The sequence below is a fragment of the Lissotriton helveticus genome, chromosome 5_1 (genome assembly GCF_964261635.1).
Source record: "Lissotriton helveticus chromosome 5_1, aLisHel1.1, whole genome shotgun sequence".
In the NCBI taxonomy this organism is placed as follows: domain Eukaryota; kingdom Metazoa; phylum Chordata; class Amphibia; order Caudata; family Salamandridae; genus Lissotriton; species Lissotriton helveticus.
The window spans coordinates 24,920,960-24,948,143 of record NC_136065.1 but is presented as its reverse complement, the minus strand read 5'-3'; the positions used below and the strand labels follow the sequence as shown (position 1 = coordinate 24,948,143).

At 54.5% G+C, this 27,184-nt stretch overlaps 1 protein-coding gene and 1 long non-coding RNA gene across 7 annotated transcripts in view; one reads left to right on the top strand and one right to left on the bottom strand.

The window, feature by feature from the left end:
- SYNGAP1 (synaptic Ras GTPase activating protein 1) overlaps positions 1-14,131 on the bottom strand; it is a 758,031-nt gene extending 743,900 nt beyond the window's left edge. For 3 of the 4 annotated variants that reach the window (XM_078641656.1, XM_078641652.1, XM_078641655.1), the window contains exon 1: positions 14,004-14,131. The gene's annotated coding sequence lies outside the window, so the exon portion shown is untranslated. Of the gene's footprint in view, positions 1-4,445; positions 4,497-14,003 lie in introns of those variants that run through there. The other variant, XM_078641653.1, reaches the window with a different exon arrangement.
- A 30-nt stretch (positions 14,132-14,161) lies between these two features.
- The window catches only part of LOC144754092 (uncharacterized), a 497,596-nt gene continuing 484,573 nt past the window's right edge, over positions 14,162-27,184 (top strand). Inside the window, exon 1 of one of the 3 annotated variants that reach the window (XR_013594657.1) lies at positions 14,162-14,314. This is a non-coding gene — a long non-coding RNA (uncharacterized LOC144754092). The remainder of the gene's footprint in view (positions 14,315-27,184) is intronic. The other 2 variants (XR_013594658.1, XR_013594656.1) reach the window with 2 other exon arrangements.

Here is a 27,184-nt window from a genome sequence, read left to right as displayed (position 1 = left end):
GAGGAGCAGGAGAGGAGAAAGGATGCAGAGAGGGAGGAGAAAGGATGCAGAGAGGGAGGAGAAAGGATGCAGAGAGGGCGGGGAAGGGGTGCAGCGAAGCTGGGGCATTGGCAAAGGTCCGAAAAGGAGTGAAATGGCACAAAGAGGCCAAAAGGGCAGGAGAAACAGCACTGAAAAATGACAGAATGAGAAAAGAGTGAGCGAAATGACACAAAGGCAAAGACAGCGAGAGAAACAGCACAGAAAAAGTCGCAGAAACTACACAAAGAAGCAAAAGGAGCAAGAGAAACGGCACAGAAAATTCACAGAGAGAATGAGAAGAGAGTGAGAGAAATGTAAAAAGAGAGAGAGAAACGGGACAGAAAAGTTACAGAAATGACACAAAGAGCGAGAGAAATGCCACAGAAACGTCACAGAGTGAGATAAGTGGCTGAAAGTAAAGAAAAAAGAGCTGGAGAAATGTCTCAGAGAGTGAGAAACCTGATAGAAATGGCACAAAAGAGTTGTAGTAACAGTGGGATGAAAAGGTACAAAGAGAGAAAAGATAGAGTGAGAAAGACACAAAGTGGAAATGAAAAATGCACAAGTTCACAATAAAAGTGAGAGAAAAGGCACAAAGAGTGTGAAAAGTGGCACAAAAGTCACAGAAACAGAGAGACAGTTGAGAGAGAGAGGCGAGGGAGAGATACGAGGCAGGTGCCTCTAGGCGCTGGAACTGTGAAAATATACACATACAAAAGTCAGATTGAAACATATTAAGCAAACCACACTCATGCAGTGAAAGGTTTTTGGACAAATTATTGTATGTGGAGAGGTGCAGTGTCTGCTTTTTGTTGTCCTCTCCTAGTAAATGCAAGAACTGTGGCGGTGAGGCCCAAGTGGGGGGGTTAACAAACAGAGCGTGGGCACGGGTCCCATCTAGCCCCCTCTAGATACGCCAGCATGCCCAGTGATGCACTGTGGTCGTTTTGTAAATAGGCTGGTAGGAAAGTGCTTGGAAAGGGGGGTTATGGTAATCACTGTTCAATGTCTGGCATGAGAGATGGGGATTTTAAAACCCATTAGCATGATGTACCTCTACAAGGTCTTGTTTCTCAACCCATCTCGTCCGCTGCCTCCTGAGGGTAGTGACAATATAAAAAGCCTGCGAGGTGCGGGCTCTGTCTGCAGGCAGCTGCGGTCTGCACGTCACTGCTGTCATGTGACTTCCATGTGCTGTCTCAGACCTGGGTTTTGTTCATCAGTGAACTTGCCTTCAATAAAGAGGTTGAGCCACTTCTGAAATCTCACTGAGACGGGTCTTGTTATTAAGTGGGGGGAGCAGGTGATATCAATATTTATATAGAGTACCTTGCCTTCCATAACTTTGCTATTTTTCTAAAAAGAAACTGAATGGACCATGTAATAGAGCGCATGAATGCCACAGTATCCTGGTGCAGTTTTAAGCAGCGGTGGCGGTGGGGGCCAGTGCCGCTCAGGCAGGGGTGTGACAGGCAGCGCCGCGCCTGGCCTTCTCCTGAAAGAATAATGCATCGGTCTGAAACAGGCACGAGCCTCGAGGCGCTGTGCAGGGTCCTGAAGTCTTGCCATGAGCTCCTGTGATCCCAAACGAGCGCAGAGAGGGGGTCGGACACGTCGCTTGCAGCTCCCTCCCTGTTCGAGGAGCTATCTGGAAAGAATGCTGCTTACACTCAAGTGTGCGACTCTCTCACGGGGGCACTGGGCTCATTGCACGGTGACCCAGAGCTCTTCGGAGTGCAGACAAACCTCAGAGAGCAACCCTGCGCCTTGGAAAGCCCCCGTAATGGACGTCTCGGCGCTACATCGCGGCAGCTGAACCCACCGACCTCCCCCCTCAGTGAAGCGCCTCGGAAGCCACTCACGGGTCTGGGCACGGGCGTTAACAGAGGCGTGGGGGCATCAGCCGGACTCTGGGGGCAGACGAGAAGCCTCCGGGCAATGACAAACAGGGCAGCCTGACAGGGCAGCATGGCAGGGCACATCAGTCCTGGGCAGGAGATGCCCTGATCGGGCCTCTGGCGCCGCGCAGAGGCGTGTACACCCCCTCTGCTGGGGTTTGAGGCCCACCCTTGCCCCAGGGTGAGCTCAGACTACAGCTCCCAGGGCAGATAATGGGCAACAAAGGTGGCGCACCAATCCCAGGTGGTGCAATGTTCGGACAAACTTCTGCAACGGGCTGCAAAGCATGCCAGGCATAGATAACCTGCAAGGGAGAGGGTGCAAACGAACAGTGTGCCCGTCAGCAATGGGTAGAGACTGGCATTGTGCCCGGCAGCAATGGGTAGAGACTGGCAGTGTGCCCATAAGCAATGGGTAGAGACTGGCAGTGTGCCCATAAGCAATGGGTAGAGACTGGCAGTGTGCCCATAAGCAATGGGTAGAGACTGGCATTGTGCCCGTAAGCAATGGGTAGAGATGAGCAGTGTGCCCCTCAGCAATGGGTAGAGACTGGCATTGTGCCCGTCAGCAATGGGTAGAGATGAGCAGTGTGCCCCTCAGCAATGGGTAGAGACTGGCATTGTGCCCGTCAGCAATGGGTAGAGATGAGCAGTGTGCCCATAAGCAATGGGTAGAGATGAGCAGTGTGCCCGTAAGCAATGGGTAGAGATGAGCAGTGTGCCCGTCAGCAATAGGTAGAGATGGGTAGTGTGCCCGTTAGCAATGGTTAGAGACTGGCATTGTGCCCATCAGCAATGGGTAGAGATGAGCAATGTACCGGTCAGCAATGGGTAAAGATGGGCAGTGTGCCCGTCAGCAATAGGTATAGATGGGTAGAGATGGGTAGTGTGCCAGTCAGCAATGGGTAGAGACTGGCATTGTGCCCATCAGCAATGGGTAGAGATGAGCAGTGTACCCATCAGCAATGGGTAAAGATGGGCAGTGTGCCCATCAGCAATGGGTATAGATGGGCAGTGTGCAACCAGCAATCTATTCCGGGCATAGACAAACTGCAAGGGTGGGGGTACAGACGGGCACCATGACTGTCAAAATTGGTAGCGATGGGCAGTGTGCCTGTCAGCAAGGACTAGAAGTGGGCAGTGTGCCGGTCAGCAAGGAGTAGAGATGGACAGTGTGCCTGTCAGAAAAGGAGTAGAGGTGGGTAGTGTGCCCATCAGTAATAGGAACAGATGAGAAGTGTGCCCATCAGCAATGGGTACAGATGGGCAGTGTGCCCATAAGCAATGGGTACAGATGGGCAGTGTGCCCATTCGAGCAACAAGCGGCACCACACGCCAGATTCATTCGGCGCTTGGTGACACGGAGAGACCTTTTGTGAACAAATACATTCGAACCCTGTGCCTATGTACAAGTAACGAGGGTTGCCTGCCCCGTACCCTGTCCTGATGAAGACCCCCCAGCAAGGGCATAACTAATCCCTGCGATACATTGAGGGTCGAAACGTCGACAACAGCACCTCGTTTGTCAACTTCACGCCAATATTGTCACATTAATGTATTTGTGAAGTATGACAACTATTGATTTATACATGGAACTTATGGTCCTATCTTGTGTATGAAAATGTACTTACCAATGCATCTTTGAGAATTGGTTGATTTTACTGTCACAATTCCCTTCGATCACATTATCCTCACCTAATCACTCCCTCCCTTCCCCAGGGACACTGTATAACCTATTATATTGTGTATTCAAATTGATACTATATTTAATATATCCATCCCTATTGTGAATAAAACAATGCGGATTCATTTATTGTGTTATTTGACTTTTTTCTAATTGATATATTCGTTGTTTCATTCACGCTGGGACCCCTTCCTCTCAGTACATAAGCAATGGGTAGCAAAGAACAGTGTGCCCATCACCAATGGGTAGCGATGGGCAGTGTGCCCCTCAGCAATGGGTAGCGATGGGCAGTGTGCCCCTCAGCAAGGGATAGAGATGGGCGAGATGCCCCTCAACAATTGGTATAGATGGGCAGTGTGCAGCCAGCATTCTATTCCAGGCATAGTCAAAAACCTTTATTTCGGTTCTTTTGAACCATAAAAGATACATATCAACACATACAGTTTCCATATACAGATAGTGCAGCAATGCCATTCCAAATATTTATAGGTGGGGGAATACAAGGGGACGGGCTTGTATATGACCTATCGCCACTATAACTAAGAACATAAATACATCTATAAACATATTAAAATAGGCATCGATATAAAAGTGCAGATAACACTAATAAAAAAACCTATTTCATCATCCCTTTGTTTGTGCTTTCATTCCTTAGACATTAAAAAAAAACAGTACTAGTTTCTGATTCATATAATGCACAATCAAGAGTCCCTTATTACCATTTGTATCTACATGCACGGGCTTTCATTAAAGGTTACTATGGAAATGCTTAATCATGTTCATTACAATTTCAGTCCTGCTTTGGCTCTTAAAAAACTTACAGCTAATAAAAATGTACTTACACTAAATACTATTATTTGAGCGGTGTCAGTCTTTAATATTCCTTCTGCCTCTTTACAGGATCTAATTCCCAAGTTTATACAAATGGATTTGATCCATTTCTTCCTGGGCTTGACATATGCAGGACAAAAGAATAGTAAATGCAAATCATTTTCCTTAGCCTTTTCTGGGCATAGAGAACACAAATCATTGTCTGTTGCAGCATAGTTAATGGTCCATCGTGATGTACTTGCATTTAAATACAATATACCATATCTAAACTTCATGTATAAGGTTTTTGCTAAATGAGGACACACCTCATCAAGAAAGGGCTAAAAATTTGCTATATCCGTAAACAAGAGGAACCTAGTTGTGAGCGTTCCATTAGGTAGCCCACATAACGCACTATTTTGAATGTGGGCCCAAAAGGTAGATTTTAGCAGTTTCTTTGAGGCTAGGGACGTGAAGTTGGGTCGTCCCAAAAACGGGACAGGCCCAACTTCCTAAACCATGAAAACAACATGTCTAAGCCACAGAATGCTTCTATTCTGATCTAACTTCATAATCTCCTCTAGGCCTGCCTTATAGTATAACAGTTCTGAGGTTGACCAGAGTCTTACCCAAAATATAAGGGGTCTTAATAGTGCATAGTGGTCAGTGCGTTTAACATTCAAATCTAAGGTAATTGTAATTAATGGTGCTCGTACGGGGAGACTTAAAAGCATTCTATAGAATTTGTTTTCCCCCGCTTCAAAGTTCTTTTTGCATTAAGGCCCTATATTTTGGCCCCATGCAGTGCAGCTGTTTGGGCTTTATATTGAACACCTCCAGGGCGGGGGAGACTGCTTTTGAAAAACTGCTCCTAGGCATAGATAAACTGCAAGGGTGAGGGTACAGACAGACAGCGTGCCCGTCAGAAATGGGTAGATGGGCAGTGTGCCTGTCAGCAATGAGTAGAGATGGACAGTGTGCCAGTCAGCAATGATTAGAGATGGGCAGTGTGCCAGTCAGCATGAGGAGTGATGGGCAGTGTGCCAGTCAGCAATGAGTAGTGATGGGCAGTGTGCCTGTCAGCAATGAGTAGAGATGGACAGTGTGCCAGTCAGCAATGAGTAGAGATGAGCAGTGTGCCAGTCAGCAATGAGTAGTGATGGGCAGTGTGCCTGTCAGCAATGAGTAGAGATGGACAGTGTGCCAGTCAGCAATGAGTAGAGATGAGCAGTGTGCCAGTCAGCAATGAGTAGTGATGGGCAGTGTGCCAGTCAGCAATGAGGAGATGGATAGTGTGCTAGTCAGCAATGAGTAGAGGTGTACAGCGTGCCAGTCAGCAATGAGTAGAGATGGGCAGTGTGCCCATCAGCAATGGTTATAGATATGCAGTGTGCAGGGTGGGAGCAAAGACAGACAGCGTGCCCGTCAGAAATGGGTAGAGATGGGCAGTGTGCCTGTCAGCAATGAGTAGAGATGGACAGTGCGCCAGTCAGCAATGAGTAGTTGAAGGGCAGTGTGCCCATCAGCAATGGGTATATATGTGCAGTGTGCAGCCAGCAATCTATTCCAGGTATTGATAAACTGCAGGGGTGGGAGTAAAGACAGCGTGCCCGTCAGAAATGGGTAGAGATGGGCAGTGTGCCTGTCAGCAATGAGTAGAGATGGACAGTGCGCCAGTCAGCAATGAGTAGTTGAAGGGCAGTGTGCCCATCAGCAATGGGTATATATGTGCAGTGTGCAGCCAGCAATCTATTCCAGGTATTGATAAACTGCAGGGGTGGGAGTAAAGACAGCGTGCCCGTCAGAAATGGGTAGAGATGGGCAGTGTGCCTGTCAGCAATGAGTAGAGATGGACAGTGTGCCAGTCAGCAATGAGTAGTTGAAGGGCAGTGTGCCTGCCAGCAATGAGTAGAGATGGGCAGTGTGCCTGCCAGCAATGAGTAGAGATGGACTGTGTGCCTGTCAGCAATGAGTAGAGATGGGCAGTGTGCCAGTGAGCAATGAGTAGAGATGTACAGTGTGCTTGTCAGCAATGAGTTGAGATGGGCAGTGTGCCCATCAGCAATGGCTATATATGTGCAGTGTGCAGCCAGCAATCTATTCCAGGCATTGATAAACTGCAGGGGTGGGAGTAAAGACAGCGTGCCCGTCAGAAATGGATAGAGCTGGGCAGTGTACATGTCAGCAATCTATTCTGGGAATAGATAAACTGTAAGGGTGGGGGTACAGACGGATAGTGTGCCTTTCAGAATTGGGTACCGATGGGCAGTGTGCCTATCAGCAATGAGTAGAGATGGACAGAGTTCCTGTCAGCAACTGGCAGAGATGGGCAGTGTGCCGTCAGTAATCTATTCGGGGCATAGCTTAACTGTAAGGGAGGGGGTACAGACGAGCAGTGTCCCTGTCAGCAATGAGTATAGATGAGCAGTGTGCCCGTCAGCATGTAAGTCAGGCATAGATAAACTGCAAGGGAGGGGTGTGTGTAAACCTTGTGCCCATCAGCATGGCAAGAAATGTGCGAGAGGTGTAGCAAACAGGTATCTCCCGCACCCCTTAAGTACAGTGATAGTGCAGCAAACGGGTACACACATACCCCTTACTACAGTGATGGTGCAGCACACGGGTGCTCACCCCCCTTCAGTAGAGTGATGGTGCAGCAAACGGGTGCTCACACCCCTTCAGTAAAGTGATGGTGCAGCACACGGGTGTTCACACCCCTCCAGTGGAGTGATGGTGCAGCACACGGGTGTTCACACCCTCCAGTGGAGTGATGGTGCAGCACACGGGGGCTCACACCCCTTCAGTAAAGTGATGGTGCAGCACACGGGTGTTCACACCCCTCCAGTGGAGTGATGGTGCAGCACACGGGTGTTCACACCCCTCCAGTGGAGTGATGGTGCAGCACACGGGTTCTCACTCCCCTCCAGTGGAGTGATGGTGCAGCACACGGGTGCTCCCACCCTTTCAGTGGAGTGATGGTGCAGCACACGGGTGCTCACACCCCTTCAGTAGGGTGATGGTGCTCACACCCCCTCCAGTGGAGTGATGGTGCAGCACACGGGTTCTCACTCCCCTCCAGTGGAGTGATGGTGCAGCACACGGGTGCTCCCACCCTTTCAGTGGTGCAGCACACTGGTGCTCACACCCCTTCAGTAGGGTGATGGTGCTCACACCCCCTTCAGTGGAGTGATGGTGCAGCAAACGGATGCTCCCACCCCTCCAGTGGAGTGATGGTGCAGCACACGGGTGCTCCCACCCTTTCAGTGGTGCAGCACACGGGTGCTCCCACCCCTCCAGTGGAGTGATGGTGCAGCATACGGGTGCTCACACCCCTTCAGTAAAGTGATGGTGCAGCAAACGGATACTCACCCCCCTCCAGTGGAGTGATGGTGCAGCAAACGGATGCTCCCACCCCTCCAGTGGAGTTCTGGTGCAGCACACGGATGCTCCCACCCCTCCAGTGGAGTTCTGGTGCAGCACCCGGATGCTCCCACCCCTCCAGTGGAGTTCTGGTGCAGCACACACCCCTTCAGTAGAGGGATGGTGCAGCACGCACCTGTGGCACCGGGATGCCATTCTCCAGCCTCTCCGCGGTTGGCCAGCTGTGCAGCATCACTTCCGCCCAGGCAGGCAGAGAGCCTTCCTCCTCCCACAGGCTCACTCCCCTCCAGTAGAGTGATGGTGCAGCACACGGGTGCTCACCCCCTCCAGTGGAGTTCTGGTGCAGCACACTGGTGTTCACCCCCCTTCAGTAGTGATGGTGCAGCACACGGGTGCTCACCCCCCCTTCAGTAGAGTGATGGTGCAGCACACGGGTGCTCACCCCCCCCTTCAGTAGAGTGATGGTGCAGCACACGGATGCTCCCACCCCTCCAGTACAGTGATGGTGCAGCACACGGGTGCTCACCCCCTCCAGTGGAGTGCTGGTGCAGCACACGGGTGCTCACCCCTCCAGTGGAGTGATGGTGCAGCACACGGGTGCTCACCCCCCCTCCAGTGGAGTTCTGGTGCAGCACACTGGTGTTCACCCCCCTTCAGTAGTGATGGTGCAGCACACGGGTGCTCCCACCCCTCCAGTGGAGTGATGGTGCAGCACACGGGTGCTCACCCCTCCAGTGGAGTGATGGTGCAGCACACGGGTGCTCACCCCCCCTTCAGTAGAGTGATGGTGCAGCACACTGGTGTTCACCCCCCTTCAGTAGTGATGGTGCAGCACACGGGTGCTCACCCCCTCCAGTAGAGTGATGGTGCAGCACACGGGTGCTCCCACCCCTCCAGTGGAGTGATGGTGCAGCACACGGGTGCTCACCCCTCCAGTGGAGTGATGGTGCAGCACACGGGTGCTCACCCCCTCCAGTAGAGTGATGGTGCAACACACGGGTGCTCCCACCTCTCCAGTGGAGTGATGGTGCAACACACGGGTGCTCCCACCCCTCCAGTGGAGTGATGGTGCAGCACACGGGTGCTCACCCCCTCCAGTGGAGTGATGGTGCAGCACACGGGTGGTGCAGCACACGGGTGCTCCCACCCTTTCAGTGGTGCAGCACACGGGTGCCAGTGGAGTGCTGGTGCAGCACGCACCTGTGGCACCGGGATGCCATCCTCCAGCCTCTCCGCGGTTGGCCAGCTGTGCAGCATCACTTCCGCCCAGGCATGCAGAGAGCCTTCCTCCTCCCACAGGCTCACTCCCCTCCAGTAGAGTGATGGTGCAGCACACGGGTGCTCACCCCCTCCAGTGGAGTGATGGTGCAGCACACGGGTGCTCCCACCCCTCCAGTAGAGTGATGGTGCAGCACACGGGTGCTCCCACCCCTCCAGTAGAGTGATGGTGCAGCACACGGGTGCTCCCACCCCTCCAGTAGAGTGATGGTGCAGCACACGGGTGCTCCCACCCCTCCAGTAGAGTGATGGTGCAGCACACGGGTGCTCACCCCCCCTTCAGTAGAGGGATGGTGCAGCACGCACCTGGGGCACCGGGATGCCATCCTCCAGCCTCTCCCGGTTGGCCAGCTGTGCAGCATCACTTCCGCAGGCAGAGAGCCTTCCTCCTCCCACAGGCTCACTCCCCTCCAGTAGAGTGATGGTGCAGCACACGGGTGCTCACCCCCTCCAGTGGAGTTCTGGTGCAGCACACTGGTGTTCACCCCCCTTCAGTAGTGATGGTGCAGCACACGGGTGCTCACCCCCTCCAGTAGAGTGATGGTGCAGCACACGGGTGCTCCCACCCCTCCAGTGGAGTGATGGTGCAGCACACGGGTGCTCACCCCTCCAGTGGAGTGATGGTGCAGCACACGGGTGCTCACCCCCCCTTCAGTAGAGTGATGGTGCAGCACACTGGTGTTCACCCCCCTTCAGTAGTGATGGTGCAGCACACGGGTGCTCACCCCCTCCAGTAGAGTGATGGTGCAGCACACGGGTGCTCCCACCCCTCCAGTGGAGTGATGGTGCAGCACACGGGTGCTCACCCCTCCAGTGGAGTGATGGTGCAGCACACGGGTGCTCACCCCCTCCAGTAGAGTGATGGTGCAACACACGGGTGCTCCCACCTCTCCAGTGGAGTGATGGTGCAGCAAACGGATGCTCCCACCTTTCCAGTGGAGTGATGGTGCAGCACACGGGTGCTCACCCCCCCTTCAGTAGAGTGATGGTGCAGCAAAGGGGTGCTCACCCCTCCAGTGGAGTGATGGTGCAGCACACGGGTGTTCACACCCTCCAGTGGAGTGATGGTGCAGCACACGGGTGCTCACACCCTCCAGTGGAGTGATGGTGCAGCACACGGGTGCTCACCCCTCCAGTGGAGTGATGGTGCAGCACACGGGTGCTCACCCCCTCCAGTGGAGTGATGGTGCAGCACACGGGTACTCCCACCTCTCCAGTGGAGTGATGGTGCAGCACACGGGTGCTCCCACCTCTCCAGTGGAGTGATGGTGCAGCACACGGGTGCTCCCACCTCTCCAGTGGAGTGATGGTGCAACACACGGGTGCTCCCACCTCTCCAGTGGAGTGATGGTGCAACACACGGGTGCTCCCACCCCTCCAGTGGAGTGATGGTGCAGCACACGGGTGCTCACCCCCTCCAGTGGAGTGATGGTGCAGCACACGGGTGGTGCAGCACACGGGTGCTCCCACCCTTTCAGTGGTGCAGCACACGGGTGCCAGTGGAGTGCTGGTGCAGCACGCACCTGTGGCACCGGGATGCCATCCTCCAGCCTCTCCGCGGTTGGCCAGCTGTGCAGCATCACTTCCGCCCAGGCATGCAGAGAGCCTTCCTCCTCCCACAGGCTCACTCCCCTCCAGTAGAGTGATGGTGCAGCACACGGGTGCTCACCCCCTCCAGTGGAGTGATGGTGCAGCACACGGGTGCTCCCACCCCTCCAGTAGAGTGATGGTGCAGCACACGGGTGCTCCCACCCCTCCAGTAGAGTGATGGTGCAGCACACGGGTGCTCCCACCCCTCCAGTAGAGTGATGGTGCAGCACACGGGTGCTCCCACCCCTCCAGTAGAGTGATGGTGCAGCACACGGGTGCTCACCCCCCCTTCAGTAGAGGGATGGTGCAGCACGCACCTGGGGCACCGGGATGCCATCCTCCAGCCTCTCCCGGTTGGCCAGCTGTGCAGCATCACTTCCGCAGGCAGAGAGCCTTCCTCCTCCCACAGGCTCACTCCCCTCCAGTAGAGTGATGGTGCAGCACACGGGTGCTCACCCCCTCCAGTGGAGTTCTGGTGCAGCACACTGGTGTTCACCCCCCTTCAGTAGTGATGGTGCAGCACACGGGTGCTCACCCCCTCCAGTAGAGTGATGGTGCAGCACACGGGTGCTCCCACCCCTCCAGTGGAGTGATGGTGCAGCACACGGGTGCTCACCCCTCCAGTGGAGTGATGGTGCAGCACACGGGTGCTCACCCCCCCTTCAGTAGAGTGATGGTGCAGCACACTGGTGTTCACCCCCCTTCAGTAGTGATGGTGCAGCACACGGGTGCTCACCCCCTCCAGTAGAGTGATGGTGCAGCACACGGGTGCTCCCACCCCTCCAGTGGAGTGATGGTGCAGCACACGGGTGCTCACCCCTCCAGTAGAGTGATGGTGCAGCACACGGGTGCTCACCCCCTCCAGTAGAGTGATGGTGCAACACACGGGTGCTCCCACCTCTCCAGTGGAGTGATGGTGCAGCAAACGGATGCTCCCACCTTTCCAGTGGAGTGATGGTGCAGCACACGGGTGCTCACCCCCCCTTCAGTAGAGTGATGGTGCAGCAAAGGGGTGCTCACCCCTCCAGTGGAGTGATGGTGCAGCACACGGGTGTTCACACCCTCCAGTGGAGTGATGGTGCAGCACACGGGTGCTCACACCCTCCAGTGGAGTGATGGTGCAGCACACGGGTGCTCACCCCTCCAGTGGAGTGATGGTGCAGCACACGGGTGCTCACCCCCTCCAGTGGAGTGATGGTGCAGCACACGGGTACTCCCACCTCTCCAGTGGAGTGATGGTGCAGCACACGGGTGCTCCCACCTCTCCAGTGGAGTGATGGTGCAGCACACGGGTACTCCCACCTCTCCAGTGGAGTGATGGTGCAGAACACGGGTGCTCCCACCTCTCCAGTGGAGTGATGGTGCAGCAAAGGGGTGCTCACCCCCTCCAGTGGAGTGATGGTGCAGCAAAGGGGTGCTCACCCCCTCCAGTGGAGTGATGGTGCAGCACACGGGTACTCCCACCTCTCCAGTGGAGTGATGGTGCTCCCACCCTTTCAGTGGTGCAGCACACGGGTGCCAGTGGAGTGCTGGTGCAGCACGCACCTGTGGCACCGGGATGCCATCCTCCAGCCTCTCCCGGTTGGCCAGCTGTGCAGCATCACTTCCGGCCAGGCAGGCAGAGAGCCTTCCTCCTCCCACAGGCTCCCACCCCTTCAGTACAGTGATGGTGCAGCACACGGGTGCTCACCCCCTCCAGTGGAGTTCTGGTGCAGCACACGGGTGCCAGTGGAGTGCTGGTGCAGCACGCACCTGTGGCACCGGGATGCCATCCTCCAGCCTCTCCGCGGTTGGCCAGCTGTGCAGCGTCACTTCCGGCCAGGCAGGCAGAGAGCCTTCCTCCTCCCACAGGCTCTCCCGGCAGTTGAGTCACTCGGCTTCCAATGGCGCTGCACTCTCCTGCACACGGGCGTGCGCCCACGCACACCTTGGCACGCCCGGGCATCGCGTGGGTGTGCGCAGGGTCAGCTGTCCAGCCCGTGGTGCTGCCAGCTGCAGGCGCCACGCGTCCCCGGGCATGCCAGGGGCGTGGGAGGGATCCGGCAGGGGCCTCCTGCCTCGGTGCCCACTCCCTGCCAAGGCAGTGGCACCGAGCATGGTATCAATGCCCAGCCGCGGTGCCGCTCTCATCCACCCTGCTACCAGGCGCTCCTTCATACCCCTTAATGCCTCGGTGCCACCCTGGGTGCCCACTCACCCCCCTGTACCACAGTGCCAAGGCAGTGGCACCGAGCATGGTATCAATGCCCAGCCGCGGTGCCGCTCTCGCACCTCACCATGCGGGCACCTTCATACCCCCTATGTATGCCTCGGTGCCACCCTGCGTGCCAACTCACCCCCCTGTGCCAAAGCAGTGGCACCGAGCATGGTATCAATGCCCAGCCGCGGTGCCGCTCTCATCCACCCTGCTACCAGGCGGGCTCCTTCATACCCCTTAATGCCTCGGTGCCACCCTGGGTGCCCACTCACCCCCCTGTACCACAGTGTCAAGGAGTGGCACCGAGCATGGTATCAATGCCCAGCCGCGGTGCCGCTCTCATCCACCCTGCTACCATGCTGGCACCTTCATACCCCCTATGTATGCCTCGGTGCCACCCTGCGTGCCAACTCACCCCCCTGTACCACAGTGCCAAGGAGTGGCACCGTGCATCCTTATTTTTATGTATTTATTTATTTTTTGCGATTTCATATAGCGCCGACTTTACCCGAAGGCGTCAGAGCGCTTCACAATAGCAATGATACACGAGGAGAAAATGACAGGTGAAGAAATGACAAAAGCAAAGGTTAAGTTCCATGAGGCAAGAGTGACCATTGTGCAAGTATCGAGAGCAAATAAAATACAAGAGGGAGCCAACGACGCGAAACAAGAGGGGAAAGAAGTGGCGCGCGCATCGAAAGCGCACAAAGTACAAGTCGAGGTGAAATACTGCACTAAACAGAGGCCCCCCCAGCAGCACCAGAGCACGCGGTACATGAGGCAACGGCGGCCCCTGTGCCCCCTCTCCCGGTGCCAGCCGCGGGGCCGCTCTCGCACCTCACCATGCTGGCACCTTCATACCCCCCATGTATGCCTCGGTTCCACCCTGGGTGCCCACTCACCCCCCTGTACCACAGTGCCACCGTGCCCCCTCTCCCGGTGCCAGCCGCGGGGCCGCTCACGCCCACCCTGCGACCACGCGGGCACCTTTCCAGACCCCCCCCCCCATAACCCCTGTGCCACCCGCCGCCATCCCCGGAGCCCAGGGGCCGTCTCACCCCTCATGCCACCCCCGTCCCTCAGGCTCATGCCACCCCCGGTACCTCCCCCCCCCCCGGTGCGGCCCTGGGGGCCCCGCTCTCACCTCGGCGCCGGGCCCCGCCGCCGCGGCCGCCGGCGGGGGCCCTCAGCCCATGGCCCCCGCTGCCGCCTCCCTCAGCTCGCGCTCCCCGGCCGCGCCGTGCTCCCGCTCGCGCTCCAACCGGCCACGCTCGCGCCGCGCAGCGCCGCCCCCAGCATGGCCGCCGTTGCTAGGAGACGGGGCGCGCGCGGCGCCTGTCAGAGCCGCTCTGAGGAGAGACGAGAGGTGCGTGAGGGGGGGCGGGGCAGTTAGAGCCCGCTCTGAGGAGACAGAAGAAGTGCGTGAGGGGCGGTCAGAGCCCCCTCTGAGGACAGGTGCGTGAGGGGGGCCAGTTAGAGGCCTGAGGAGAGGGGAGAGGTGCGTAAGGGACGGTTAGAGCCCGCTCTAAGGAGAGGTGCGTGAGGGGGGGGGGGTCAGTTAGAGGCCGCTCTGAGGAGAGGTGCGTGAGGGGGGTCAGTTAGAGCCCGCTCTGAGGAGAGGTGCGTGAGGGGGGTCAGTTAGAGGCCGCTCTGAGGAGAGGTGCGTGAAGAGGGGTCAGTTAGAGCCCGCTCTGAGGAGAGGTGCGTGAGGGGGGTCAGTTAGAGGCCGCTCTGAGGAGAGGTGCGTGAAGAGGGGTCAGTTAGAGCCCGCTCTGAGGAGAGGTGCGTGAGGGGGGTCAGTTAGAGGCCGCTGTGAGGAGAGGTGCGTGAGGAGGGGTCAGTTAGAGCCCGCTCTGAGGAGAGGTGCGTGAGGGGGGTCAGTTAGAGGCCGCTCTGAGGAGAGGTGCGTGAGGAGGGGTCAGTTAGAGCCCGCTCTGAGGAGAGGTGCGTGAGGGGGGTCAGTTAGAGGCCGCTCCGAGGAGAGGTGCGTGAGGGGCGGTCAGAGCCCGCTCTGAGGAGAGGTGCGTGAGGGGGGTCAGTTAGAGCCCGCTGTGAGGAGAGGTGCGTGAGGAGGGGTCAGTTAGAGCCCGCTCTGAGGAGAGGTGCGTGAGGGGGGTCAGTTAGAGGCCGCTCTGAGGAGAGGTGCGTGAGGAGGGGTCAGTTAGAGCCCGCTCTGAGGAGAGGTGCGTGAGGGGGGTCAGTTAGAGGCCGCTCCGAGGAGAGGTGCGTGAGGGGCGGTCAGAGCCCGCTCTGAGGAGAGGTGCGTGAGGGGGGTCAGTTAGAGCCCGCTCTGAGGAGTGGTGCGTGAGGAGGGGTCAGTCAGAGCCCGCTCTGAGGAGAGGTGCGCGAGGGGGTCAGTTAGAGGCCGCTCTGAGGAGACAGGAGAGGTGCGTGAGGGGGTCAGTTAGAGGCCGCTCTGAGGAGAGGTGCGTGAGGGGGTCAGTTAGAGGCCGCTCTGAGGAGACAGGAGAGGTGCGTGAGGGGGTCAGTTAGAGCCCGCTCTGAGGAGAGGTGCGTGAGGGGGTCAGTTAGAGGCCGCTCTGAGGAGACAGGAGAGGTGCGTGAGGGGGGGGGGGCAGTTAGAACCCGCTCTGAGGACAGGATGAGGGATGGGAGGGATGTCAAAGGATATGAGGCGCTGGGGGGGGCTAGTGGGTGAAGGATGAGAGTGGTGTCACAGTATATGAGGAGCTGAGGGGGCAGGTGGTGAAGGATGAGGGTGGTGTCACAGGATATGAGGAGCTGAGGGGGCAGGGTGTGAAGGATGAGAGTGGTGTTACAGGATATGAGGAGCTGAGCGAGGCAGGGGGTGAAGGGTGAGGGTGGTGTCACAGGATATGAGGAGCTGAGTGGGGCAGGTGGTGAAGGATGAGGGTGGTGTCAAAGGATATGAGGAGCTGAGCGAGGTAGGGGGTGAAGGGTGAGGGTGGTGTCACAGGATATGAGGAGCTGAGTGGGGCAGGTGGTGAAGGATGAGAGTGGTGTCACAGGATATGAGGAGCTGAGCGAGGCAGGGGGTGAAGGGTGAGGGTGGTGTCACAGGATATGAGGAGCTGAGTGGGGCAGGTGGTGAAGGATGAGAGTGGTGTCACAGGATATGAGGAGCTGAGCGAGGCAGGGGGTGAAGGGTGAGGGTGGTGTCACAGGATATGAGGAGCTGAGGGGGGCAGGTGGTGAAGGATGAGGGTGGTGTCAAAGGATATGAGGAGCTGAGCGAGGTAGGGGGTGAAGGGTGAGGGTGGTGTCACAGGATATGAGGAGCTGAGTGGGGCAGGTGGTGAAGGATGAGAGTGGTGTCACAGGATATGAGGAGCTGAGCGAGGCAGGGGGTGAAGGGTGAGGGTGGTGTCACAGGATATGAGGAGCTGAGTGGGGCAGGTGGTGAAGGATGAGAGTGGTGTCACAGGATATGAGGAGCTGAGGGGGGCAGGTGGTGAAGGATGAGCGTGGTGTCAAAGGATATGAGGAGCTGAGCGAGGCAGGGGGTGAAGGGTGAGGGTGGTGTCACAGGATATGAGGAGCTGAGGGAGGCAGTGGGTGAAGGGTGAGACTGGTGTCACAGGATATGAGGAGCTGAGGGGGGCAGGGGGTGAAGGATGAGGGTGGTGTCAAAGGATATGAGGAGCTGAGGGGGGCAGGTGGTGAAGGGTGAGGGTGGTGTCACAGGATATGAGGAGCTGAGGGGGCAGGGGTGAAGGATGAGGGTGGTGTCACAGGATATGAGGAGCTGAGGGGGGCAGTGGGTGAAGGGTGAGAGTGGTGTCACAGGATATGAGGAGCTGAGGAGGGCAGGTGGTGAAGGATGAGGGTGGTGTCACAGGATATGAGGATCTGAGGAGGGCAGGTGGTGAAGGATGAGGGTGGTGTCACAGGATATGAGGAGCTGAGGAGGGCAGGTGGTGAAGGATGAGGGTGGTGTCAAAGGATATGAAGAGCTGAGGGGGGCAGGTGGTGAAGGGTGTGAGTGGTGTCAAAGGATATGAGGAGCTGAGGGGGGCAGTGGGTGATGGATGAGGGTGGTGTCACAGGATATGAGGAGCTGAGGGGGGCAGTGGGTGAAGGGTGAGAGTGGTGTCAAAGGATATGAGGAGCTGAGCGGGCAGGGGGTGAAGGATGAGGGTGGTGTCAAAGGATATGAGGAGCTGAGGGGCAGGGGTGAAGGGTGAGGGTGGTGTCACAGGATATGAGGAGCTGAGGGGCAGGGGTGAAGGGTGAGGGTGGTGTCACAGGATATGAGGAGCTGAGCGGGCAGGGGGTGAAGGATGAGGGTGGTGTCACAGGATATGAGGAGCTGAGGGGGGCAGTGGGTTAAGGATGAGGGTGGTGTCACAGGATATGAGGCGCTGAGGGGGCAGTGGGTGAAGGGTGAGAGTGGTGTCACAGGATATGAGGAGCTGAGCGGGCAGGGGGTGAAGGATGAGGGTGGTGTCACAGGATATGAGGAGCTGAGGGGGGAGGGTGGTGAAGGGTGTGAGGGGTGTCAAAGGATATGAGGAGCTGAGGGGAGCAGTGGGTGAAGGGTGAGAGTGGTGTCACAGGATATGAGGAGCTGAGGGGGCAGGTGGTGAAGGATGAGAGTGGTGTCACAGGATATGAGGAGCTGAGGGGGGCAGGTGGTGAAGGGTGTGAGTGGAGTCACAGGATATGAGGAGCTGAGCGGGCAGGGGGTGAAGGATGAGGGTGGTGTCACAGGATATGAGGAGCTGAGGGGGCAGGTGGTGAAGGATGAGGGTGGTGTCACAGGATATGAGGAGCTGAGGGGGCAGGGGTGAAGGATGAGGTAGGTGTCACAGGATATGAGGAGCTGAGGGGGTAGGGGGTGAAGGATGAGGGTGGTGTCACAGGATATGAGGAGCTGAGGGGGGCAGTGGGTGAAGGATGAGAGTGGTGTCACAGGATATGAGGAGCTGAGGGGGGCAGGGGGTGAAGGATGAGAGTGGTGTCACAGGATATGAGGAGCTGAGGGGGGCAGTGGGTGAAGGATGAGGGTGGTGTCACAGGATATGAGGCGCTGAGGGGGGCAGTGGGTGAAGGGTGAGAGTGGTGTCACAGGATATGAGGAGCTGAGCGGGCAGGGGGTGAAGGATGAGGGTGGTGTCACAGGATATGAGGAGCTGAGGGGGGAGGGTGGTGAAGGGTGTGAGGGGTGTCAAAGGATATGAGGAGCTGAGGGGAGCAGTGGGTGAAGGGTGAGAGTGGTGTCACAGGATATGAGGAGCTGAGGGGGCAGGTGGTGAAGGATGAGAGTGGTGTCACAGGATATGAGGAGCTGAGGGGGGCAGGTGGTGAAGGGTGTGAGTGGAGTCACAGGATATGAGGAGCTGAGCGGGCAGGGGGTGAAGGATGAGGGTGGTGTCACAGGATATGAGGAGCTGAGGGGGCAGGTGGTGAAGGATGAGGGTGGTGTCACAGGATATGAGGAGCTGAGGGGGCAGGGGTGAAGGATGAGGTAGGTGTCACAGGATATGAGGAGCTGAGGGGGGCAGGGGGTGAAGGATGAGGGTGGTGTCACAGGATAGGAGCTGAGGGGGGCAGGTGGTGAAGGATGAGGGTGGTGTCACAGGATATGAGTAGCTGGGTGTACAAGGTGAGGAATAACGGGGGGCGCAGTAAATAAGGGGAGGTCAGAGGGACTGAGCAGCAGAAGGGCACAGGGAGTGAGGAATGGTGCAGGAATTGAGGTCTGGGGCACAGGGAGTGAGAACTGGGCAGGGAGGGGTGGGGATAGGGCAGGAGCGTGGACAGGGTGTTCGGATGGGGCAGAGGTGAGGGGTAGCCAGGAAGTGGGATGGGGCAGATTGGGCATGAGTGCAGAAGAGGGAGTGAGGGTGCGGCAGAGTGTGTAGTGGGGAAGAATGTGAGGGACGGGGGCAGGGAGTGGGGTGAGGCAGAGTGAGGGATGGGTAGGGAGCCGGGGATGAGGGATCATGAATATGGTGTGGAAATGATTCTCTTCTGCAGCACGCGGGTATCTGAAGCAATATGTACAGTGCACAGCTTCATAGGCAGTAGGCATGGAAAACATGTTCTGCACTCAAATGACCCCAAATGACGAGATCTGATCAAAAGCTTCGGCATAAATAAAACATAGCTCAAGTTTAACTATCAAATTAACATGTTTTGGCCCTACCAAATTTACAAAAATGTAAAGGCCTCCTTCGAAGCAAAGCTTATACATTGAATTTGTATTTTCTAAACTGTATGTTAGAGTGACATAGATGCATTTCTCTTCTTGGAGACAAGCAGTCTGAAAATATGCAGATAGCGATTTATCCTCACAGTCAACTTTGTTTCACAGCACATTTCAACCGCGCATTCTTTTCTTGTGTTAGATTAGGCAGCAGTTGATAAATTAAAATTTAATTGTAAAGAGAATCATCACAAAAACCAGGAGCACCTTAGTAGTGACTTTTATGGTAAGGCACATTGGACATGTCATGAGGACATCTGGGCAGCAAAGGTGTCCTTGGTCCCTGAAGTACAGATAGAAAACAGAAGGCAAGGAATATGTTGAGTCCACAAGGACAAGAACAGAAGAGCGCAATGCCCTTCAGCCTGGCACAGGGGCTCATGGGGCAATGATGAGCTGCCCTGAGCAGTCAGTTAAGCACCAAGGTTAGAAGTTGTAGCCTGTTGGTCAAGAAAGTTCCTATCATGGACAAAGCCATGAAGCTACACAAGAACTCAATCATCATACACCAACACTGGCATACCACAGCCTGGTCAAGAAATCTCACCATGGACGGAATCCACAAACCTAAAAAGGAAATCAACCATCCTACACTAACACTGGAACACCTCAGCCTACTCAAGAAATCCCTCTTTGTGGACTAAATCCACAAACTTAAATCTAAGCAAGAAGTTAACCGGTATACACCAACCTTGTAACAACCACAGCCTGGTCCAAAGCCAGAAACTTAAAAAATAAATGTATCATTATAGACTAATGGTGGAACCCTCAGCCTGATCTATACATTTCTCACAGCGAATTAAGCACAAAACCTAAACATAGAGAAGAAACAAGCTTTCACCAGCTTTGCAACCCACAGCCTGGCCAAAGGTCAGAAACCCAAACCTAGACAATAAATCAGCCATCATAGACAAAGTCTAGATCCTACAGCCTGGTAAAAAAAAATCCCTCAGCATGGACTAAATCAACAAACTAAACCTAAACAAGAAATCAACCATGATACACCAGCACTGCAACCTACAGGCTGATAAAGATCCCATCACTGTGGACTAAAGCCAGAAATCCCAATCTAGACAAGAAATCAATCACCGTGCATCAATATTTCAACCCAGCTCACTCACTCAAGAATTGCCTCAGCGTGAACTAAACCCACAAACGAACCTGGCCAAGAAATCAATCATTCTGCGCTAACAATGGAACCTACTGCGTGGCCAAGAAATCATTCACCCCTCATACACCAACCATGTACACCTCACAAAGCCCAAGAAATCTCTTGCCATACACCAGGGTCATAACTCTCAGCTCCAATGACTTTCTGCTCAGGAAATCCATCCAGGTCGAAACCCTCTTCTTGAACACAAAGCCCTCATTCTACCAAGGCTGCTAGAAACAGCTTAGTCAAGAAATCCATCAACTTTTGACTTATACCGTAACTCCCCCAAACATACCTGTTAGAAGGCTCCACCTGGTCACGCAGTAATTGACCCCCGCTCTCCACCCCATCACCACCCTCTCCTCACTGTGGCTAAACACATTAGACTCTCACACCCACTCATAACAGAATGAGCAAACAGTCCCTCAATACCCCATCAGGTTCCAGTACCAACTCATGACAGATCTATGACACTTCAATGAAATTCTTGACCACCCACTGCCACGGGCCAGAACCTTCAGCCTGGCCAAACCACGACAGACCAGTCCAAGAGCTCAACGCATTACTCCAGAGATGTGCCCCAGAATGACTGATGACAATTCTGTAGATGTGGCCTCCAGATAAGGACACAGTGCCACTGGTAAGGCTCTTGAACTGGGTGCAACCCTGAAGAGGCATCATCTGGAGCTGGGCACAATACTCCAGATAGCGTCCAGAACTGGACCTAGGCACCAGATGCGACCTTCAGAACCAAACACAATATAGCACACGGGGTCTCGCGAACCGGAAGCAGTGCGCTTGAGGCAGCCTCCTGAATGGCGCACAACACGGCAGATAGGACCTCCAGGACAGGACACAATACTGTGGCCATCAGCACATGATATGGATCCATAACAGGACCCCCAGAACTGCAGACAATATTCCAGACGAGTCATCCAGAACAGGACTTCCACAGGTGTGGCCCTCAGAACATAATATAGGTGCATAATAGGACATAAAATATATGCTCTCCGGACTGTACACAATAGTCCAGATGAGTCCTCAGAACAGGACTTCCACAGGTGTCGGCCTTCAGAACATAATATAGGTGCATAATAGGACATAATATAGATGCCCCCAGAACTGCAGACAATGTTCCAGACGCGTCATCCAGAACAGGACTTCCACAGGTGTGGCCTTCAGAATATAATATAGGTGCATAATAGGACATAAAATATATGCTCTCCGGACTGTACACAATAGTCCAGATGAGTCCTCCAGAACAGGACATTCGAGAGGCGTGGCCTTCAGAACATAATATAGGTGCATAATAGGACATAATATATATGCCCTCCAGAACTGTACACAATACTCCAGGTATGGCCTCCAGAACAGGACACATTACTACAGATGTGGCCTATGCACTGGCAAAATACCACAGTGATGCCCTCCAGAGCTGGATACATTACTCCAGAGGTGCCCTTCCAAGAGTACACCAGATGTGGCCATCCAGAACTTCATCTGCCAAACGTGGCCTCCAGAACTGGACACAAGGCGGCCTGGCCTGGGCTTCAATCTAGGCCTCGAGCAGGGCAGAATGGCACAGATGAGTCCTTCAGAATGGCCCGAGTCCTGCACACCACGTGGCACCTAGAACAGGACACACAGCCATGCACACGTGGCCTGGCTTAAAACGGACTTCAGGTGAGCCCTGCAGACCCGGGCACCATAAATAACCTAAGGACGAGGTTTGAATGAATAAAGCGCCAAGAAGAGAGCAGAATCCACCGGGCACCCTGGATTCTAAAGAAAGCGGGGTGCTGCAGGGACTTGCTGCGGGGCTGTGACCTGCTCGGGGTGCTCCCCCGGGAAGGAGGAACTCCCTGCAACGCGCCGCACCTGCGCGCAATCCGTGGCGGCATCGGGGAGCCCCCGGAGCGGCCCCCTCGCAAACTGGAGCAGGCTTCCCCCTCCAGCAGCCCGCAGCCTCCCTTCCTGCGGGGACGTTCCCAGGGCGCCAGCAAACCAGGTCTAAAAATATATTTAATGAATGCGTGCGCATGTCGTCCGTTGACACGCGCCACCATGCCTGCGCACAGCTGGCGCCAGGAAAGTGTGTCACACTGCGCCAACTCCACGGCGCAGGCGCTATGATCCGGGGTACCTGGTGTGGAGGGGCCTATGGGAGAGCGCGTGACAGGGTAGAGGGACCTATGGGAGAGCTCGCGACAGGGTAGAGGGGCCTATGGGAGAGCACGCGACAGGGTAGAGGGACCTATGGGAGAGCACGCGACAGGGTAGAGGGACCTATGGGAGAGCACGCGACAGGGTAGAGGGACCTATGGGAGAGCGCGCGACAGGGTAGTGGGACCTATGGGAGAGCGCGCAACAGGGTAGTGGGACCTATGGGAGAGCGCGCAACAGGGTAGAGGGGCCTATGGGAGAGCGCGTAACAGGGTAGAGGGACCTATGGGAGAGCGCACAACAGGGTAGAGGGACCTATGGGAGAGCGCGTGACAGGGTAGAGGGGCCTATGGGAGAGCGCGCAACAGGGTAGAGGGACCTATGGGAGAGTGCGTGACAGGGTAGAGGGACCTATGGGAGAGCGCGCAACAGGGTAGAGGGGCCTATGGGAGAGCGCGTAACAGGGTAGAGGGACCTATGGCAGAGCGCGCGACAGGGTAGAGGGAACTATGGGAGAGCGCGTAACAGGGTAGAGGGACCTATGGGAGAGCGCTTGACAGGGTAGAGGGACCTATGGCAGAGCGCTCGACAGGGTAGAGGGAACTATGGGAGAGCGCGTAACAGGGTAGAGGGACCTACGGCAGAGCGCGCGACAGGGTAGAGGGACCTATGGGAGAGCGCGTAACAGGGTAGAGGGACCTATGGGAGAGCGCGCAACAGGGTAGAGGGGCCTATGGGAGAGCACGTAACAGGGTAGAGGGACCTATAGGAGAGCGCGTAACAGGGTAGAGGGACCTATGGGAGAGCGCGTAACAGGGTAGAGGGACCTATGGGAGAGCGCGTAACAGGGTAGAGGGACCTACGGCAGAGCGCGCAACAGGGTAGAGGGGCCTATGGGAGAGCGCGTAACAGGGTAGAGGGACCCATGGGAGAGCGCGTAACTGGGTAGAGGGACCTATCAGAGAGCGCACGACAGGGTAGAGGAACCTATGGGAGAGCGCGTAACAGGGTAGAGGGACCTATGGGAGAGCGCGTGACAGGGTAGAGGGGCCTATGGGAGAGCGCGTAACAGGGTAGAGGGACCTATGGGAGAGCGCGTAACAGGGTAGAGGGACCTATGGGAGAGCGCGCGACAGGGTAGAGGGGCCTATGGGAGAGCGCGCGACAGGGTAGAGTTACTTATGGGGGACCACGAAACAATGTAAAGTTACTTATGGAAGAGCGCGCAACAGTGTAGAGTTACTTATGGGAGAGTCCACAACAGTGTAGAGTTACTTATGGGAGAGTGCGTAACAGTGTAGAGTTACTTATGGGAGAGCATGCAACAGTGTAGCGTTACTTATGGGAGAGTCCACGACAGTGTAGAGTTACTTATGGGGGACCGCGAAACAATGTAGAGTTACTTATGGGAGATCATGCAACAGTGTAGAGTTACTTATGGGAGAGCATGCAACAGTGTAGCGTTACTTATGGGAGAGTCCACAACAGTGTAGAGGTACTTATGGGGGAACGCGAAACAATGTAGAGTTACTTATGGGAGATCATGCAACAGTGTAGAGTTACTTATGGGAGAGCATGAAACAGTGTAGAGTTACTTATGGGAGAGTCCACGACAGTGTAGAGTTACTTATGGAAGAGCATGCAACAGTGTAGAGTTACTTATGGGAGAGTGCGTAACAGTGTAGACTTACTTATAGGAGAGTGCACAACAGTGTAGAGTTACTAATGAGAGAGTGCACAACAGTGTAGAGTTACTTATGGGAGACCACTAAACAACGTAGAGTTACCTATGGGAATGCACGCAACAATTTAGAGTTACTTATGGAAGAGCACGCAACAGTGTAGAGTTACCTATTGGAGAGCGTGCAACAATGTAGAGTTACTTATGAAATAGCGCGCAACAGTGTAGAGTTACTTAAGGGAGAGTGCACGATAGTGTAGAGTTACTTATGGGAGAGTGCACGACAATGTAGAGTTACTTATGGGAGAGCGTGCAACAACGTAGAGGTACTTATGGGAGAGCGCACAACAACGCAGAGTTAACTATGGGAGAGAGCATGACAACGTAGGGTTACCTATGGGACAGTGTGCAACGTGTAGAGATACATATGGGAAAGTGTGCCACAACACAAAGTTACCAGTGGGAGAGCATGCAACAGGGAAGAGGTACCGACGTGAGAGCACGCAACAACATAAAGTTACCAAAGGTAGACTGGGCAACAGCATGGAGTTCTGTGTGGGAGAGTGTGCAACAATGTAGAGTTACCTATGGGTGAGTGGGCGATAGGGTAGAGTTGCCTATGGGAGAGCGCGCGACAATATAGAGTTACGTATGGGAGAGCACGCAACAGGATAGAGGTACCTATGAGAGAGAGATCAACAACGTAGAGTTACCTATAGGAGAGCGTGCACCAGGGTAGAGGTACCTATGGGAGAGTGCCAAGGAACATAAAGTTACCAATGGGAGAGTGGGCGACAGGGTAGAGTTGCCTAAGGGAGAGCGTGCAACAGGGCAAGGGTAGCTAATGGAGAACCCACAAAAATGCAGTTAACAATGGGAGTCTGGGCAAAAGGGTAGAGTTGCCTATGCGAGGGCGCGCAACCGGGCAGAGATACCTATGGGAGAGCACGCAACAATGTAGAGTTACCTATGGGAGAGCACGCAGAAACTTTATTGTTTGATTAATAAAATCATTACAATGGTAAACATGCATCAATGATAATAAAAACGTGTATTGATATTGCTAAAGTATTTACACATGGTGCAAGAGACACGTATTTAATCTCAATGCTGTGTTTTAAAAAAAAAAAAAAAAATCTTTAAGAATCTTCCTAGGAATGTCCATTTAGTCCGTTTGTATCATCACAGAGAATAAAAAAAATAAAATTAATCTATAAATAATTAAAAAGGACCTAGCAATCTATCTTTGTTAGTAAAATATTAACTTCATCTAAGTAATACAACTTCATAACGAGCAATTAGAAAACAGTTGGGGGCCGTGGTTATCCCTTCTGGTTTAACATCTGCGAAGGCCACAGAACAAGACCATAGTTGCTGAGAATTAATGATTAATACCACTGGAAGCGGGGGTCCATTAATATGGTGAAGATCCTACATATGATGGTTTAAATGTTCCTGGGACACACAAGAGGGCAAGAAATAATCTGTGTAAAGAAAGAGGCCATGGTCAACTGCTGTTTAGTGGAGCAGAGGACTTAGTCCTCCCTTTTATGGTTGAGCATTGTTTGCTTGCTGGCTCTCTCTGATTATAAATCTTCTTGCTGCTCTTGTCATAAACTGGTGAACCGGTTATTGAGCATTGAATTGTCCGGATTCATTGATGCAAGGATAGCTTGTCGGCACGTGCGAATGCCGAGCTTATTCCATTGGCTCTTTAACAAGATCTTTCGAGTACTGTTGGACAAAGACAGGCCACATGCTCAATTGTTTCCTTGCTACTCCCGCACATCACGTTGGTATTTACACGTTGCCAGCTCGGCAAGTGATACAGGAATGGCCATTCGCCCATTCTGAGGGCCATGAATCTTTTTTTCCACAGCACAGAGTACATGACAGATATGGGGCCATAAACCCTGGCTTGAACCATGATACAATTGTCCAAGCGTGCTTACGTTGGGCCAGTTGGGCTCTGTCCAAATGAAAGGACCAAAAGCGGATGTTCCTTTCGATGTGGATTTTGAGTGCCTGCTGCGGTGGGTTCGAGTTCCAGATTTCTTCTGAATCCAGGAGTTTTAGGGAGTCTTGTTGATAACGCCAATATGATCTACCATGTTGACCGGCTGAGATTTCCTGCCACGGGAGGGCCTCCAGGCTTCCTTTTCTGGAGGTAGGCAACTTATTATACAGCCTGATGAATACTCTGGCCCCTACTGCTTGATGATCTTGAAGGCCAAACTCGAGACGTATTTGAGCAGGGGATGAAGATTTCAGAAGGCTCAACACTTGTTTGAATATTCTTGTTGTTATTTTATTCACAAGGTGTAGGAAGGTAGATCCCTGACTATGGTTGCCCCCAACTTTTTGCCTGGTGTTTTGCTGGTTTTCTGACTTAGTTGACCTGGGACCCTGCTATTCAGGGCCCCAGGCCTACTGCTCTCTCTGTAAAATGGATTCCATGTACCTTAGGTACATATCTAAATTGGATACTGAGTCACCTTATCAGTCCCTGTACAGTGTACCTTAGGTACCCAGGGCATATGTGTACCCAGGGCCTACCAGGGGCTGCAGCATGTATTATGCCACCCCCCTGGCTGGCCATCCAAATCTGACACAACTGGCTGCTTGACAGCTGGGGCAAGGTGGTGTAATCACCCTTTGCTTTAGATATAGTATACCTATATCTAACCCTAAAAATGGACACACAGATCTCCTATCAGTCACTCCTATGGCAGGCCTTAACAATCCTGAAGGCAGAGTGCTTGGAATCGTGTGAGATGGTGCTCTGGCATGAGCTGAGCCTGTCTGCGGCTTTCGGGATCCATCCCTTAGCCGTTTCCATGATATCGCATACCATATACTCTTAAGTGCATTATAATCCTCGCGGTTATATGCCAACTCTGGTATCGCTTTATCAAAACATGTCGAGTAAGGTGTCATACGAATTGGAATACTAACCCCTCGCCAATTCTGGCGACGGGGTTAGCATTCCACCCTTCTAGAGGGACACGACATGTATGTAACCCCTAATCCCGGTTAAAGTCAGACATAGCCTCAGCTCCACAAAATGGATGCTGCCACTGAGACACAAGTCTGCCCTCCTGCTGCTGGGAGTCCTCCCAGAGCAGGAGGCAAGGACAA